The sequence below is a fragment of the Myotis davidii genome, unplaced genomic scaffold (assembly GCF_000327345.1).
Source record: "Myotis davidii unplaced genomic scaffold, ASM32734v1 scaffold304, whole genome shotgun sequence".
NCBI lineage: Eukaryota > Metazoa > Chordata > Mammalia > Chiroptera > Vespertilionidae > Myotis > Myotis davidii.
In genome coordinates this window covers 108,689-123,674 of record NW_006297661.1, presented here as the reverse complement: position 1 = coordinate 123,674, position 14,986 = coordinate 108,689, and the positions used below count along the sequence as shown (strand labels likewise).

At 36.6% G+C, this 14,986-nt stretch overlaps 1 long non-coding RNA gene across 22 annotated transcripts in view; it reads left to right on the top strand.

Moving 5' to 3' along the window:
• Window positions 1-14,986, top strand: part of LOC107184592 — a 103,639-nt gene that overhangs the window by 1,305 nt on the left and 87,348 nt on the right. For 13 of the 22 annotated variants that reach the window (XR_001515472.1, XR_001515483.1, XR_001515475.1 and 10 more), the window contains exons 1-4: window positions 7-891; window positions 6,797-6,899; window positions 7,650-7,715; window positions 14,327-14,593. This is a non-coding gene — a long non-coding RNA (uncharacterized LOC107184592). Of the gene's footprint in view, window positions 1-6; window positions 892-1,716; window positions 1,748-3,449; window positions 3,475-5,070; window positions 5,111-5,265; window positions 5,348-5,617; window positions 5,639-6,796; window positions 6,900-7,649; window positions 7,716-14,326; window positions 14,594-14,986 lie in introns of those variants that run through there. The other 9 variants (XR_001515481.1, XR_001515462.1, XR_001515466.1 and 6 more) reach the window with 8 other exon arrangements.

The following is a 14,986-nucleotide window of genomic DNA, read 5'->3' as shown; positions in this document are numbered from 1 at the left end:
GGGGTTGGGTGGGCTTCCTCCACCTTGGGAGGAAAAATCAGATTAAATGGTTTGCTTGTTGAAGAAACCATTAATTTTTGCATTTACCCCTTATGCTTTCATTCTCCCCCCCCCATTTTTCCTGTAAGTCCTCTCCCCGCTATTCATTCTCCAAAAAGAAGGTGTGGATATTTTGAAAAGGAAGCCTCTTTCTTATACTATGAATTTTGCCTACAATGGGCTAATTCCCAAAGCAGTTGGCCACCTGTGGGAGTAATTAGTCACTTGTCAGACCTTCTGAGGTTAGTCAATTGCAGTTGCAGTTTATTATACAGTTTTGCATCCACAAATAACTATGGCTGTTAAAACCACCCATAGAGAAAAAAAAAGACTAGGCAGAAGTTTTACAAAGTTGGGATATTGCTTTACATTTATAAATGAAGCTTGGGTAACATTCAGCTCTATTCTTTTTATCCCAACCCAGAAAAATTAGAGTCTGGGATGCTGAAGTAAAAGTATTTTAACGTTATCTTACTTTAAGGGGTGAGCAGGACACAAGTTCATGTTACCTTTATAATTTTACTTGACAAACTAAAGATGAATATTGATTGGTTATATAAAGATTTTAGTTTTCTAAAGTGCAAATGTGTACTAGTATAATATAAAATGAGCCACTTTATATTTAAGGCAATTATATCAAGAACTTTGTTCTCATGGGTGAGCAGCAGTATGGATAGCAGCCACCTTGATTAGCCATCCTAGGGTTAATCTGGTATACTGTTTATGATTCCATCCATGGAAGGTATTTTCCATTCTACTAATTAAATTAAATGTATTTATCAATGGCTTCTATTATCAGTCATGCTTCTAGGAAGGAAAGAGTCTATAAAAAGATGAGCAAAGATAATTCAGGTAATTAATGTTTTCGTGTGTGTGTGTGTGTGTGTGTGTGTGTGTTAGGAACAGACAGGTAAAAACTAGCATGTAAATATGTCAGAATTCTCTTCAGTACAAGAAAAATAGAACCTCACCCATGTTACCTTAAGCAACGAAGGGTATTTATTTATTAGTTATTGAATACTTTTAAAATATGGTGTAATAAATGTGAGCTTTGGCCAGTATCATGGAGGACCCAGTTTGTTTACATGTCTCAGCTCTGCTTCGTGTAATGCCTGCTTCCTCTGAGGCTGGTTCCTGCCATGCCTCTCAGAGAGAAACCATTTTTCCAAGAAGAGCTCAGAAAATATCTCCTGGAGTGTCTTTAGCCCAGACTGAGTTGTGTGCTCATCCTAAAGGAATTACTGTAGCTAGAGGGATGGGATGCACTAATTGGCTTAAAGGCCAATAGCCCACTTCTAGAGACAACCCTGCCTAAACAGTGTGGATGGGAAATCTGAGATCTAGGTTGGTTGGGGTGGGGGGAGATGGATGCTAGCAACAACTACCCACTATAACAAATAATAGTAATCCAAATACTGCAGTAAGGTAGAGACAGTATTATATGGTGGGTCGGGTATGGATTGACACTATTATCACAGTAGTTATAGTGCCATCAGTATTAACATTCCTAGTATACTAAAGAATCTATCTATATAAAACCCTAATATGCAAATAGACCGAGTGGCAGAATGACTGGTTGCTATGACGTGCACTGACCACCAGGGGCCAGACACTCAACGCAGAAGCTGCCCCCAGTCCGTAGGCCCCAACCAGCAGTGGCGGTGGTGGGGGGCGGGGCCAGCGAGCAGGCACTGCCAGGCAAGCCAAGGTGGGTGCGAATAGGGGGGGCCCTGATTGCTCCACTGGTCACCCCACAGAGGGAGGTGACTGGCAGCAGTGGGGGGGTTGGCGCTGGTGAGTGGGCGGTGCCAGGCCAAGGCGGGTGTGAGTGGGGGCCCCGAATACCCCACTGGTCATCCCACAAATCGGCCCTGATCGCCAGCCAGGCCTCAGGACCCCACCCGTGCACGAATTTTGTGCACTGGGTCTCTAGTAGGAATATATTGGAAGGGTTTTATGATTTACCATGTTACTAGAAAGTCCGTGGCCACCAGAATTTATCAGTTAACTTGTGAAGGCTTTGCTTGATTTCAGACTATGACCCTAGCTCTCTGAGAGAAACAACTCAGAGGGAAATGTGAGGGGAGTATTTATGTATGAATGTATATACAGTTGATGCTCACTTGCAGATTTAGTACTTGTGAACTTGCCTATTTGACAACATTTATTTGTAACCTCAAAATCAATACTTGTGGTGCTTTCACGGTCAGTTGCAGACATGTGCAGAGTGGTGAAAACTCAGTCATCTGAAGTGCATGCTTTCAGCTGAGATTGAGCAAGATGATGTTCTGCCTTCCTATTTAGCTCTCATACTGTAAACAAGTGTCCCTTTCCTGGTCTATTTAGTCCCGTGTTTTTCACATTTTTGTGCTTTTTTGATTGGCGATTTCACTGTTTAATATGGCCCTCAAACATAGTGTTGCCTAGTGTTGCTAAACGCAAGAAGTCTGTGACGTGTCATGTGTTTGATAAGCTTATTTCAGGCATCAGTTATAGTGCTGTTGGTTGTGAGGTCAATGCTAATAAGTCAACAATATGTACCAAATAAGGTGTCTTTAAACAGAAACTCATGTAAAATAAGGTTGCATACTGATCAGCTGATGAAAAGGTTGTGACCAGAGGCTCGCAGGAACTTAACCTTGCATTTCCCCTAGGAGCATTGGGTTCAGAATTCACTAATTCAGTGTTAACAGTGACTTCATAGAGCATAACTCAGGCAAATAATGGGAGTTGATGGTGCATATGTGGCTGCACTTAAACAAATGAAGAAAATAGTATCTGGGTCCAATATTCAGGAAAGGATTTAATTACAAAGTTCTGGTATGTAAAAGTGTAAATTATTCATTTTTATTCCTGTTAGTTGAAAGGAAGGAGTTCAGTTTCTAAGTTGTCCTTTTGAGGGCCACCCCCAGTCTATCTGCAGGCCGCCTTTCTCTCCATCTGGACCTTTCCAACCATACCCTCTCCAGCTTCTCTGAAATTATAGGCCAGGACTTAAAGGCTTCAACTGAATATTGAAAGTTAAGTAGCATCAGCCTCAAAGGATGTAATTAAAAATAACACACGATGAAATTCTCACAGTCTTGTCACAGACCACATTTGTTACCTTCCTCATCCTAATACCCTAAATGAAATGCAGTCAAACTTTGAGCTGTAACAGGAGATCATGAGTGAGCTCCACTAGCTGAATAGTGGTAGGTAGTGTGAGGAGGTGTCTTCTGTGTCGGGGCTCTGCTTGCATCATTCCATTTGACTTGCGCTTTGCTCAGGCTTGGGGCTGTGTTGCCAGCAGCAAGTATGCTGACTGAAAACTGTCACAACAGCGATCATTACAATCCAGGAGTTGAGTTTGACTGGAACATATGTCTTCAATTTTAATAGCTCAGCTTCCCAGATGCCCTAAAGGAGAATATTGCCTGAGAAGGAGCTTTTCATGTAAGAATAATTTGTGTTAAGTAGCTCAGTGATCTGTTTGTTAGGTTAGAGCTGACAGTTTGTTTATATTTCTAAAGGGGTATGATGAATGGGGGAGAAGTTGATGCTAATTAGCCTAAATTGTTCCTAAGAATGTAGAGGGCTTTGCCAGTCTCATTGTTTCTGTTTCTTTGCACATTTTAAATAATTGAATGGAGCTCAGACCATTCATCATATCAGGCAAGATGGAAATAAATGAATTTAGCACGGGTCCACATGTGAGATGGAAGATGTCACTTTATAGGGCAATTAGATAAGACATCAACTTGGGACTAAAGCAGACTATTCTAATCCATTTGCATAAAAATATCAAACATGAATGTTTTCATTTGCTCTATTAATTATCTCTGTCATCATAGAAGAATATAGCCCTTCTTTCCGAAAACCCACCTATCTGCGTTAAAGAAGTAATGCTGTGGTATAAAATTTGGCCAATATCTGTGGCCATATTTTCTAAGAAAGTTCCCTCCCCTCCCCCTGATGTCAGCAAACACCACTAGGAAACTTGCTTGAGGATGGGCTCAGCAATTGGCTATGTAGATAATAAAAAAAGCGGCAGAGGAACATTTTTGAAAATTGAGTATGAATTCTTATTGAATTCCACAATAAGAGCAACGGTACCAGTAGGGCATATTTTAGTTATTTCTCCAAAGTTGTCATGTGTTTATTTGTCATATATGCAGGGTTACATGGTGATATGATGAGAAGCCTATGAGGTAACTTCCTGTCTGAGCTGAGCCAGCATTTCCTCTAGATAATAAGGATAACGTGAATGGATTATTTTATAAGAATGCAGGAAAATATACATGTAATATTTGTGCTGTTAACACACATTTTGAGAATTAAAATAAAAATGAAACTAAGTTTAGAAAGTCTATGATATTTTTCAACCTTTTAATCCTCATTGGAGGCCATTCTTTTTTAATTTATGCACATAAAATACCACAGGAAGAGATGGTATAAATTTGTGGACTGTGGAGAATGAGTGAACATTTTTGAATCAGGATCTTTAAAAGGGGTGAAATTTGAGTATGATTAAGTTAGGAAAAAGCCTCGCTCACGGCGGAAGTCAGAGACTCTGTATACATTATGGGCATGTCATGGCTTTTAAAAAGTTATGTTAGACTTCTACACAAATTGTGAAGGAATTTGTATAACCCCAAACAAAACTCTGTGTGGTTCTGAACTCTTCCAAAGTTGAAAAAAGAGGGAGAGCGATAACACTAGTTAGTATTCCCATCGGAAGCAAGCCTCACCGTCGGGTGGGCTGGTCCCTTGCACTGCCTGGGTGTTTTTTTGGTCACTAGTTTTCTCAGGAGAAACTGATCCTATGGCTTATGCTAGCCACGTTTGTGCATATATGCCCTATAATTGGCATTTATTAAGGAGACCTTCAGTTTGATGGATGACTGTCAGAGCTGAGCTGCTGGCTTTGAAGAGAGTTGACTTTTCTTGAGTTCTGTTATATTAACTCATTAGAACTCTGCACTACCTCAACCCGCTCTTTGTTTACTTTCTTATAATTAAGATTTTTGAACAAGCGATTTTCAGAGACTTGGCAGGGGCCGAATCTCAACTCAGAGACTTTGACAGAAAGGTATGCGACAGAATGTATATTCACAACAAGAACTCCTGATTATTAAAAGCAAGGTTTTTTTGTACTCTCTTTAGTTAGCTGCCCAGTTTCAATTGATTTTAAACATAAAATGATTTATTAATTATCTTTACTTTATATCATTAGCTTCATTATTCCTCAACTTTTAATAAGACGTGAATTCTACAAAAACAACAGTTGCAGAAATATTTTTAAGTTAAAGTATTTTAATTAGAGCTTGTAAGTATTATGATATTTTAACAACAATTTAAGCAAATAATTAGGAAATAATTAGGACCATGAAAGGCCATCTGAATCTAAAGATACATTTTTAAGAGAAGAAATGCTTATATATACTTAAACATTCAATTGTGAGTTATCAATAAGTCCCAATTATGTTTTTAATTTTATAAAATGAAAATCCCCAAAGCTGTGGTGACATATTTAATGTTAAAACTGATATTTCACTTTCTCTTTCGAAATCCCAAAGAGAGTGCACCTGAAAACGAGAATCTTTTCCAATATGCATTGGTGAGACAAACCATATTTCCCATTAGGCTTGATGTAACTCTCACAGACTACCTGGAAAGGCATAAAATAGTGATACTGTGTTTGATACATGTTTAAAAAATTTTTTTAGCTGCTATCTACAAAAACTAAGGGCTTGAGGAGAACGGATGTGCTTTTACAAAAAGCAAACATGGTTGGAGAGTGTTTGCATTGAGATTCCAGACTCACTCATGGTTCTCATTTCTTACTTGTTATAACTAGTTGGTGAGTAGATTACCTGTAAGGCCTATTTAACAAAGATGGTTGCTTGATGAGTAGAGGCATTCATCACATTATCCCAATATCTAGATGAGTGAGAAAGGAAAATAAAGCACGAATGAGGAAGGAAAAATAAGTAGCTTCTATTTGTGAAAATGAATACTGTGCTGGGTCATAATTGATAGGCAGCCTTCTAAGTAATGAATTCTTTAAGTAATTTTATGGGAAGTGCTTCTGTAGAATGGTAGTACCAAGCCACTTGACTAGACTTTATAGCGGGGAATGGAAAATGAAACTCAGTTGTTTTCAGGTCACAGATAATTCAACTTTCCTTACTTTCTAAAAGGAACTTGAATTAGCAGAACAATGTTTAGATTTCTTTGCCAATGAAGACAACCTTTTAAGTTTAGTGATGAAGTTGATTCATTTTTATTTCATTCAGATGATGGAAAACATAACTAATTGGCTCCTTATTTGGTCCACAATGCTCAGTTAATGTATTCAAAGCTATTACTAGATTTAAAAAAATGAATTCACAGGTCAAAACTTCTTTTATTGTGGAGGAAACTGGCAGTCATCAAAAGGGCCATTAAAAAACAGTTTAATGAAGAAATATGTGACTGTTTAAGAAAAGCGTCTAGTCTAAACTTAGCAGGAGGGCCATGTATCCTTTTTTCTACCAGGCTGCAACAGTATAAGAAAATAATCTTGCATATTTTAGGCTTCTGTATAAATTTTTACTTCAGAAAGTCATTACTTTAGCTGCACAAATAAAATATAATTACACATGGAAAGCTTGAAGCTAAAATCAAGTCCTCCCACTAATTTTATATTAAAATGTATGAAATTGTATCTTTTTATTTTCTATTGATGTATTAGTGGTAACTAAGACTTTAATTTTAAATGTCTTTTTCCTTTTAGCATTAAAACAAAGACTAGCACTTACTGATAGTGCCCTATGTAATAAGCACTGTTTTAAGTATTCTACGTGAATTAATTTATTTAATCATCACAACCTCTTGAGGTGGGTACTATTATTATCTCCACCTTAAAGGTTATAAAACTGAGGTACAGCAAGGATAAGTTAGTTGGACACATGATACAATCAGTAAATGATAGATTGGAGATTTGACCGTAGGCATTTCGATTTCACATCTAAGGCTCTTAACCATTGTGTAATGTAGCCTTTAGATTGGTTAAGTAGCTGAGAATCTACACACAATAATCTAAGTCCACCAAAATTATTATCAAAAAGACATTTTGTAACAGTGTTTTAAAAATAGGAGAAATATTCCTTTTCTAAAAGGAATATTATGTTAACACAACTATACACATGGTAATATCCTTTATTCGTAACTGTCATATCCCAGCTCATGACTAACTAAAGGGTTATGGGCTAGCAGTGTGATCAAGTTTGTACTATGTGTGGTTGTCACATTTTGGGAAGGACAGGATTTGACCTATGGCCTACCCAAACAGTTGTAATATTGAACCATATTATAACAGAGTTCTGCTTTGTTTTAAAAATACAACTATTATTTTGAAAAGGAGATAAAGAAACAATAATAAAGAGAAAATCTAGACTCCAAGAAGTAATTTCTATAAAAATTTGTCAAGTTTTCAAAAGTAAGTGTTTTGAAGTCTGTTTAACAAAGTCCAGAAATATTTAGGTTCAATAAAGGAGGCTGGTTTTTATCACTAGCCTGGAGTAATGAATTCTGGGATAATCTAAGCTGATTAACCTTAAAAAATATTTTATTTTTGTAACTTTAAGAAAGAGACCTTGCAGAGTTGAGTGGATTGCAGCTCCTAAACCTCATTGAAGATAATGAATGCAAATGTATAAAATTCAATACATAATTTTTTAAATTTCAAATTCTTAGACAAAGGGATTTTGATTGTCCAGATATTTTTGAAGTATCTAGCAGAATATGATATCCACACAACCTTGATGAAAAGGGTGAGAATCAATGTTTTCATCTCAATGTAAAACAGAAATTGTGCACGAAGATAAAACTTCTTTTAAAATATTTCTTGTGAAGCAAAGTAAGTAGTAGATATAATTTTTAATGTTTATTTATTCACCCCAAATTGGTTGAATGTGTACTATACATTGAGGCTACTGGAGTGAGCAAGGCAGACAACCCTTTAATGAGCTAACATTCTAGTGAAGGAGACAAAAATAAACAAAGGAATATTAGATAATCATAAAAGTTATGAAGAAAGTTAAGCCAAGTAAGGAGATAGAAAGTGATATCATTTGGGGGCATGGAGTGGTAACTATTCTAAATAAAGTGGTTAGGAAATGCTTCTCTGAGATGCTGATATGTGAGCAAAACTACATAATAATAAAAAGGTGCAGTGGCATTTCTAGAATATTTATCACCTAGGATAAATAATTTGTAACATTCCTCTCCTCTTTAGAAAAAATTATTTTTAGTAATAATAATAATACAATGGCTAGAAAAAAACATAATGAAAAAAAGCATAAGTGTGTGTGCGGGGGTAGGTTGGGGGTTAATGGGGGGGGATAAGGACACATTTGTAATACCTTAACTAATAAAAAAAAAGTTAAAAAAAGTTATTGAACTTCATATATTATCATACCAGTAACAAAATTAATTTAAATAAAATAAACATTACAAAAGAGTAATGGATTAGTATTTTTAATTACATCATTATATTTTTTAAAAAATGATTTGAGAGAGAAAGGGAGAGGGAGAGGGAGAGGGCGAAAGGGAGAAAAATCTATTGGTTGTCTCCTGTACGGACCAGGAATAGAACCTTTGACCTTTTGGTGTCCGGCAGGATGACACTCCAATCAACTGAGCCACACCAGCCAGGTTGTACATCCTTGTATTTTTTATAAAAGGGGAAAAATAACATACCTTACATAGTATGCAGTTTGCAACATGTTTCACTATTTTAAATCTTTTTTGGTGTAAACAGCTTTATTGAGATACACATACTATATAATATACCTATGTAAATTGTATAATGCAATGTTGTTTTTTTAGTATACACATAGAGTTATGCAATTATTATCACAATTTTAGAATATTTTATCACCCCAGTTGTTTCCCCAAACCACCACTTCCCTTCCTCACAGCCCTAGGAAACCACTTGCTGGATCTATAGATTTGCTTATTTGGATTTTTCATATACTAGTAAATGCAATCATAAATATGCCCTCAATTGTGACCAGTATCTTTCACTTAGCATCATGTTTGTAATGTTCATCTATATTGTACCCTGTATCAGTACTTCATTCTTTTTCTTGCTGAATAATATTCCATTGTATGGATATACCATATTTTATTTATTCATTCATCAGTTGGTGAGCATTTGGGTTGTTTACAGTTTTGCTATTATGAATACTTAAATCTATTATGAACACTAATGTACGAGTTTTTACGTGAACACGTTAGTCTTGGGGGGGCCTATACACCTAGAGTGGAATTGCCAGGTCATATGGCAACTCTATGTTAAATCTTTTGAGGAACTGACAGACGTTTTCCAAACTGGATGATACACCATTTTACATTCCCACCAGCAATGCATGAGGGTTCTAACTTTTTCACCTCCTTGCCCACACCTGTAATTATCTGACATTTTGATTCCATCTATCCTAGTGGGTATGAAGTGGTAGTTTGTTGCGGTTTTGATTTGCATTTCCCTGATGGCTAATGATGTTGAGCATCTTTTTATTTTCTTGCTGGCCATTTGTATATCTTCTTTGTCTACTTTTAATTGCATTATTTCTTTATTACTGAGTTGTAAGGAATATGTATATATTTTAGATGTAAGTCACTTATTGTATATATGATTTGCAAATATTTTCTCCTGTTCTACTGATTATCTTTTATTTTTTTTGGTAGTGTCTTTTCAAGGCAAAAGTTTTTAATTTTGATGAAGTCCAATTTTTTTCCTTTGTTCTGTGTGCTATTGGTGTCATATCTAAGAAACTATGGCCTAATCCAAAATTATAAAGATTCACACCTATGTTATTTTATTACTTACTTATATTTTTAATAAATTTTCCATTTTAATTTTTATATATTTTAAATAAACACTAATTTGAAAAGATATATACCTCTCTGTGTTCTTTGCAGTATTATTTACAGTAGCCACGATATGTAAGCAACCTAAATGTACACCAATATTCTTTTTAAAAAGTTTTATAATTTTAGTTCTTGCATTTTGGTTTTTGGTCCATTTTAAGTTGATTTGAGATGAGGGTCCAACTTTATTCTTTTGAATGTGGATATCCAGTTGTTCCAGCACCATGAGTTGAAAAGACTTTCCCTCATTGAATTGTTTTGGCACTTTTGACAAAAATTAATTGAGTGTAAATGTGAGCATTTATTTCTGGACTCTCAACTCTATTTCAATGACATATGTGACAGTCCTTATGCCAGTACCACATTGTCTTGATTACTGTGGCTTTGCAATAATTTTTGAAATTGAGAAGTGTGAATTCTCCAACTTTGTTCTTTTTGAAGACTATTTAGGCTATTCTGGCTCCCTTGGAATTCCCTGTTTTAAATCTTGAATGCAAATAAAAATCCCCAGAAGTGAAATAACATGACAAAACTGAAGTAACTCAAGTTCTGTTTCCTCATCTTTTCAATCAATGTGCCACCACAATTTATTTTAAATCTATTGTTTAAACTGAGGAATGTGGTAACACAGAGGTTGGAGACACAAATGACCCAAAATAAACTGTAACTATTCCAAATCTATTTTAGTAATTTACTTTTGAGATAAATGCAACTGTCTATGCCAGTGTTTGTCTGAGGGCCACCTATAGACCTGGGAGTTCTCAGAATCAACTTCCATGTAGAATACAATGTTTATTAAAGGACAAATAATAATTTTTTTGAGGGGGAAAGCAGTATTTTTTCATTAATGTTTTGAATTGCTGATGACTGTGTTTTAGTTTTACTACTGTTATAAAATTCTCTAAATTACCTGTCCACAGGGTGGACTGCTCCTATCATTCCACCTTTGGAAGCCCACCGAGGAGGAGCAAATCATTCTGAGACCTAGAGGAAGAGCCTCCCAGGAAGAGGGAAGAGAAATGTTAAGCCCTTTCATTACAAATGAGTTTGAAAATTTAAGGAACTGAAAGAAAACCATTTTTGTAGCCAGTACATAGATGTGACAGGTGAATGGTAAAATATGATGTTGGAGCGAGTGGCAGCCAGAACAAGTAGTGGCTTATAGGTAGGGCCACCATATGATTTATAGTTCAAACTATGGCACTTCTGAGAGTGAAAGGCTATGGTTAATTGCAGCAAGACAACAGGTTTAATGGGACTGTCCCCAGAGAATTAGGATGAATAGTCACGCTGCTTACAGGATATGGCATAGAGTTGTGTTTTCACTATCCATAGAATCCAACCCAAAAGGACAATCGTGATGAAAGCTAAAAATTCTTAAATGCAGGAGAGAAATAATGTAACCCAACACTATTCGTAATTTGTGAACTAAGGAAGCTGAATAGTATGTATAGTGTAGTGGTTTAGAGTAGTGCTTATCAACTTTAGCATGCATAAGATCATATAGAGGGCTTGTCAAACACATGGCTAGGCCACACTCCCTGAAATTATGATACATTCCCAAGTGTATTTCTAACAAGCTCCCAGGTGCTGCTGATACTGCCACCCATAGAGGATGAGACTTTGAATAGCACTAATTTAGACTTCAGAGACTTGGTTTGTATTTCAGAGTTTTTTTGGTTACCAACTGGGTGGCCTTGGACAGTCAAATATTCTTTCACATTTCTTTTCTTCTTTATAAAATGGGGATTGTAACAATCTTTGCCTTATATGAGTGTTGTGAAGAGTAAATGGTATAAGCACTTGGTATTATAAGCACTTAGCATATGTTGTTGTTATAGTTAAGAAGAAGACTAATTGTGGTAGGTAATACTCATTAGATAAAACTAGGAATGTGTTTCAGATACTGCATTGTAAATCAACTCCAAAAGTACCTAGATGTAGTTGCACATGCCCTAAGTATTAGTGCCTGAAATCTGGTGAACTCTTTTTTTAAAAAAAAATATTTTATTATTGATGTTTTTTACAGAGAGGAAGGGAGAGGGATAGAGAGTTAGAAACATCAATGAGATAGAAACATCGATCAGCTGCCTCCTGCACACCCCTTGGTTGCTGGGGATGTGCCCGCAACCAAGGTACATGCCCTTGACCAGAATCGAACCTGGGACCCTTGAGTCCTTAGGCCAATGCTCTATCCACTGAGCCAAACCAGTCAAGGCCCTGGTGAGCTCTTAATACTTGCTGACTGAATAAACAACTTTGAGAGTTAATTTAATAGTACTGTATGGACTGAAAGAATTGATCCCATTCTATTATACCTCCTACTCTCAGAATATACAAACCATCATCAAAATGAGAAAGACAACCCACTTCACGAGAGAATATATTCACCAATGATTCATCTGATAAGGGGTTAATATCCAAAATTTATAAAGAACTCATATAACTCAACACTAAAAAAACCAAATAATCCATTTAAAAAATAGCTAGGATCTGGAAACAGCACAAGTGTCCATCAGTAGATGAGTGCATAAAAAAGCTGTGGTACATTTACACCATGGAATACTCTACAGTAGCCAAAAAGAAGAACCTCTTACCCTTTGAGATAGCATGGAGGGACCTGGAGAATATTATGCTAAACAAAATAGGCCAGTCAGAGAAAGACAAGTATCACGTGATCTCACTCATATGTGGAATTTAAAGAACAAAATAAACTGATGAACAAAATAGACCCAGAGACATAGAAGCATGGAACAGACTGTTGAATCTCAGAGGGAAGGTGAGGAGGGAGGGTGGGTGAGAAGATATCAACCAAAGACCTTGTATGTATATATGCATAACCCATGGACACTGACAATAATAGTTTGGTGAAGGCCTGGAGTGTGGGGCAGGTGTGGTTTAGAAGGGATCAATAGGGAAAAAGGGGGACGTCTATAATACTTTCAACAATAAAGATAATTTTTTAAAAAAGTGGGCAAGCCCAGCTGGTGTGGCTCAGTGGTTGAGCATTAAACCTATGAACCAGGAGGTCCTGGTTTGATGCCAGGTCATGGCACATGCCCAGGTTGCATGCTTGATCCGCAGTGTGGGGCATGCAGGAGGCAGCTGATCAATGTTTCTCTCTCATATTTGATGTTTCTCTCTCTCCCTCTCCCTTCCTCTCTGAAATCAATAAAAACAGATGCCCCATAGACATGTGAAAATATGCTCAATGTCACTAATCATCAGAGAAACGGAAATGAAAACTACAATGTGATGCCACCTCACACTTGTTAGAATGGCTATCATCAGTAAATCAACAAACAACAAGTGTTGGGGAGGATGTGGCAAAAAGGGAACCCTCATGCACTGTTGGTGGGAAGGCTGGTAGGTGCATCTAGTGTGGAAAGCAGGAACTTCTTTATGACCTAGCAGTAGATGAGTGGATAAAAAAAACTGTGGTACAGCTGGACCAGAATGGCTCAGTGTTGAGCATTGACTAATGAACTAGGAGGTCACTGTTTGATTCAATTCCCAGTCAGATTGTGGGCTTGATCCTCAGTAGGTTATATGCAAGATGCAGCTAGTTAATGATTCTCTCTCATAATTAATATTTCTATCTTTCTCTCCCTTTCCCTTCCTCTCTGAAATCAATAAAACTATTTTTTCAAAAAAGGAGTAAAACAACAAATTCTCCCTTTCTCTCTCTCTCTCTCTCTCTCTCTCTCTCTCTCTCTCTCTTCCTTTCTTCCCCCTTCCTCTCTGTCTCTAAAATCAATTAATACTTTTTTTAAAAAAGCTGTGGTATAGTTACACAATGGAATACTACTGGGCAATAAAAAATAAGGAAATCTTACCTTTTGCAACAGCATGGATGGCCTTGGAGAATATTATGCTAAGTGAAATAAGCCAGTCAGAGAAAGACAAGGACCATATATTTCATTTATACGTGGACTCTAATGAACAAAGTAAACTAACAAACAATATAGAAACAGGCTTATAGATACAGAAAACAGGTTGAGAGCTGTCAGAACAGAAGGGGATTATGGGGGCTGGATGTAAAAGGTGAAGGTTTAAGCAAAACAACAACAACAACAACAAACACCTCATAGACACAGACAACAATACAGTGATTACCAGAGGGAAAAGGTGAGAGGGAAAGATAGAAGATGGTAAAGGCGAGATAAATGGTGATGAAAGGAGATTTGACTTGGGGTAGTGAACACAATGCAATATACAGATGATGTATTATAGATTTGTACACCTGATATCTAAATAATTTTATTAATCAATGTCACCCCAATAAAGTCAATTAGAAAAGGAAAAATTAGTTTTATTTAGGTTGCTGTACTGAATTTTAGCTGTGTTAAACACAAAATTACAAAATATTCCTTATTCATTTTTATGAAAGAAATACTTGAAGAAACAACAATCTCTAATTTCTATAAGAAAAATAATAGACCAAACTACTGTGAAGAGAGACCTGCAGAATGGGACCTGCTAATATTGGATCTGAATGGTTTCTATTTTGCCAGTGGCTGTGTGAGTGTGACTGGAAAAAGGAAGAAGGAAGGAAACAAACATTTTTGAATACCTGCTATGGGCTAGGAATGTTACCATGTGGTAAGAGGCTTACAGGTACTAACTAACTCAGTGTTTACATCATCATGTGAGATAGGTAGGTATCAACACTACCTTTTTCCAAAGCTTTAAGGGCACTAAGGGAGAAATAAGTGAGATCAAGTTTTTAATCCAGGTGTGCTACAAAGCCCACTTTTTATTTTTTATTTTTTTAAAATTTTTTAATTTAATCTTTATTGTTCAGTTTATTACATTTGTTCCTCTTTTTCCCCCCATAACTCCCCTAGTTCCCACCCCACCCTCCGCCCTCACTCCCCACCCTCTGTCCTCATCCATAGGTGCACGATTTTTGTCCAGTCTCTTCCCAAATCTCCCACAACCCTTTCCCCCCAAAAAATAGTCAGTCCAATCCCTTTCTATGTCCCTGATTCTATTATGAACACCAGATTATTTATTCACTTGATTCTTAGACTCACTTGTTAATAGATGC